The sequence below is a fragment of the Mustela nivalis genome (assembly GCF_964662115.1).
Source record: "Mustela nivalis genome assembly, contig: HAP1_SCAFFOLD_53, whole genome shotgun sequence".
Lineage (NCBI taxonomy): Eukaryota > Metazoa > Chordata > Mammalia > Carnivora > Mustelidae > Mustela > Mustela nivalis.
The window spans coordinates 2,215,659-2,219,743 of NW_028136539.1; the positions used below are offsets into that span (position 1 = coordinate 2,215,659).

Consider the following 4,085-nt stretch of genomic DNA (forward strand, 5'->3'; position numbering starts at 1 on the left):
ATTGAAATCATAAGGGGTGTTTCAGGGAGAGCTGTAGGATGTGGTTTCTTGTGTAATCCACAGAGATTAGCTCCAACACATATTTAAACTCTCCTCTAGGAGCAACCTTAGTGGTAAAGCAAGAAGATAAACAGTTGTATACACACCCTGGCACAAAATTATCACTTATGTTTGGCTTCCTAGTCTCCTCATGTTACTTATATATCTTAACTTCTCTCTGAAATCAGGGAACACAGAATCTCAATCAGTTGACATTTTTCTACTGAATTACCCAATAGTCCGATCATACCCCTAATACTTTTTAAAATTATTTCACTCATAATCCCAAATCTGCTTTGCTTCCTCATCTTAGTACACTGTAATTTGATTTCAAAATGAGGACAGTTGTCAGTAATGCCACATTCATTCATCTATTTTACAATTCCATGTGCTTATAACTATGAAGATATGTTAATAACATCCATTCCAATAAGCCACCCTAAATTTATTAGCATGAAACAAGACCTCAAGAAAGAGAAACCAAAATCATCCATGTATTTGCAACTTATTGCAATAAAGCCTTTATCAATAGACTTCCCTGTGCACATGGTGGTCAAATTGCTGGTGAAAACCAGCCAGATCTATTACAAGCTTTCTCATGGCTTCTAGGTAACCCAAGTGAGCCTTTATTGATACTGGGAAGGGATAAAGCAGGGAAGGGATAAACAGTGCTATAAGATTTGGCTAGACAAAAGTAATGACTCTCATTACAAAGTGACTATTTTTTTTTCAAGCTTTAGTTCAGTTTATTTTTCTTGTATAAAACTATGTAGTAGCCACAGCTGGAGCCTGGGTCCTCTGAACAGAGACTCTGGTGTGGTTCTTCACAAGATGGTCCGTGAACTCCTGATAGGGAGACTTGGTGAACACAGTCTCCTTCCAGAGATCAGGGGTGAGATAGCTGTAGGTCTTGGAGATGGCATCGAAAGTAGCCTTGGCAAAGTTCCCTAGGGTGGCAGTGCAGCCCCTGGCCGAGGTGTAGCAGTCGTCAATACCAGCCATCATCAGCAGTTTCTTGGGCACAGGGGCCGAGACAATGCCAGTGCCTCTGGGGGCGGGGATGAGACGCACCAGCACAGAGCCACAGCGGCCAGTCACCTTGCACGGGACAGTGTGGGGCTTGCCGATCTTGTTCCCCCAGTAGCCTCGCCGCACAGGGACAATGGAAAGCTTCGCCAGAATGATGGCTCCGCGGATGGCAGTGGCTACCTCCTTGGAACACTTGACATCCAAACCGACATGTCCATTGTAATCTCCGATGGCGACAAATGCCTTGAACCTGGTCCGCTGGCCCGCGCGCGTCTGCTTCTGCACAGGCATGATCTTCAAAACCTCGTCCTTGAGGGAGGCTCCCAGGAAGAAGTCGATGATCTCAGACTCCTTGATGGGCAGGGAGAAGAGATAGATCTCCTCCAGGGACTTGATCTTCATGTCTTTGACCAGGCGGCCCAGCTTGGTGACGGGGATCCACTCCTTGTCCGCGGCCTTGCCCCCGCGAGCTCCGCGGCCTCGGCCCCGGCCCCGACCACGTCCCCGGCCCCGGCCCCGGCCCCGGATGCCGCTGCCGAAGCCACCGCGGAAACCGCCGCGGCCTCCCATTCCAGGGCCCCCGGGCCCTCCGGGCCCTCCCGCAGCACCGGCGTCATCCGCCATTTGGTGTTCTCTCGGAGAGGAAACAAAGTGAGTATTTTAAAGCAAAAGAGCCTGTTGGGAATATTGTTTTATAAAATAGTGGTTTTTTTTATTAACTTTTTAAAATTCAATTAGGTAACATATAGTGTACCAATAGTTTCAAATGTAGATTTCAGTTATTCATCCATAGCATATAATAGCTAATGCTCAGTACTTACTGTTATAGCTTCTTGAAAGCAGAATTTTAACCCACTGAGCCACCCAGGCGCCCTTGAAAGCAGAATTTTAGATCACATTTTCTGATTACTTCCATGTCGTACAACACTTTCCTGCTAGCAACCTTCAAAACATACTGTTTGTTAGAGGAATTTCTTTAATAATAAATAAATAGGAATTCATTTAAATTTATAAATATATAAAATAAATAGGAATTTATTTAAATTTATTTAAATATTACACACTGTTTCATTGTTCATAAATAAGGTGATGATATTATAGCCATTAGTTGGTAGCACTGATATATCACTATCTTTTTACTTCTCAGTGCATTCTCTTTACACAAATAGATATATATTTTAAAAAATGTGAATCTGTGGCAAACTTGTAAAAAACCCTATACAGTAAAGTTTATCATTTTAAGTAATCTCAATTATCTTCCTCAATTGTGATAGTATATCCTTCTATCTAGGCCAGATATTGTATGAGGGATTTGAAGAGACATACTTTTCTAAATTTCACTTTTCTCATCTGCAAAATGCTTATCATGATCCTACAAAAAAATACACTTATAATTTTTTGATGAAAATTTATTTATTTATTTTAAGATTTTATTTCTTTATCAGAGAGAGTGGGCGAGAGAGCAAGCACAGGCAGACAGAATGGCAGGCAGAGGTAGAGGGAGAAGCAGGCTCCGGCCGAGCAAGGAGCCAGATGCGGGACTCGATCCCAGGATGCTGGGATCATGACCTGAGCCAAAGGCAGCTGCTTAACCAACTGAGCCACCCAGGCGTCCCTTTTGATGAAAATTTAATCTGTATAAACAATATATTTGTTGTAATGCGTGGTTCATGGAAAACATCTTTTTTAATTATAAGCAGTATTAGAAATTAAGTAAATGTGTCTATAATATTTAAAGTTTTAACACATAATTCCACTGCTTTGCCTTATTTTCTCAAATCCCTTTACCACTTTCACTGACAGAGTCAAATGTACTTTTTCTACTAGTAGCCAGCTCTTTGTCTTTTGTCAGAAGGATGCCCTTGTGAATTATTTATAATAGAGATATTAGCAATAATAATAATAATAATAATAATAAGTAGCAATGAAAATGTTAAAAAAAAAGTTTTCTTAACTAATTAGGGTTCTTAGACATCAATTAGAGGAACCACCTCGGGCAAGCAAATTAATCTGCAAGACATTCCCAGAATTAACAAGTCAGTCAGATACAGGGTTGTCTGTAGACTGAAAAGAACTAGGTTTGGAAAATAGGTAAGGACAGTGAAAAAAGTGATCAAATTTTTGGGCAAAATAAACTCTTAGGTGTCCTTTCAATGGAGTCCTGTTCATTATGTAGCAGAAACTCTGGAGATTATCTCAATCCATTGGAGTCACCCCGTTTATTAGCTTGCTATTGACAAAGTTATTTACAAACTGTAGAGCAAGAGGTTATAATGGAGAAAACTGATGGTAATGCACAGGATTCTTGTTAACAATAATGCAAGTTAGTGATTTTTCATTAGAAAACATAAATTCTATAACCCAAATTATGGGCCCAGAGCACTTCTGCTGCACAACTCTGCTTATATCCCAAATAACCATGTGAACTAGTTTTAATATCTGCTTCTCTTATTAATTTTTGAATAAAAATTCTTGACACAAGTATTTTATAATTGTGTGATAATCATGAATTTAATTTTTGGAGAACAAAACACACTTTAGCATAACTAGGTTTGTTCACAGAACCAGCCTTGATAACACACTTCTATATGTTAGAAATGATGTAAAAAATGTAGAATATTGGGCACTTGTTTGGTATTCTTTGCCATGTTTTGCACTATCTAAAAAGAGATCAGTGAACTTGGACTGGAGTTAGTAGACACGGAAGAAAATAAAATATTACAGAGAAGAATACTCTGTGGTCCACAACCTAAACGGCCTGGGATTCCCATCATTTGGATCCCTGTAGCTTTACAGAAGTCAATTAAATTTTTGTATCTCTGATTAAAGTTGTTTCCCAAGTACTTTTTCAAACATCTCTTGTAAAGTATTGTTTCCCAGAAAAAAAGGGATTTTGCACATGTATCTGCCTTTGTCTCTGGTCATGATCTCAGTCAGGATCCTGGGATCGAGCCCCATATCGGGCTTCCTGCTCATTAGGGAGTATACTTCTCAGTCTCTCTCTGCAGCTACATCCC

The 4,085-nt window shown here is 40.1% G+C and overlaps 1 pseudogene across 1 annotated transcript; it reads right to left on the reverse strand.

Moving 5' to 3' along the window:
* Positions 1-760: 760 nt before the first annotated feature.
* On the reverse strand, positions 761-1,708 carry LOC309856981 (small ribosomal subunit protein uS5 pseudogene; annotated as a pseudogene). The gene has a single exon. The product of its transcript is annotated as a small ribosomal subunit protein uS5 pseudogene (transcript).
* Positions 1,709-4,085: the final 2,377 nt, after the last annotated feature.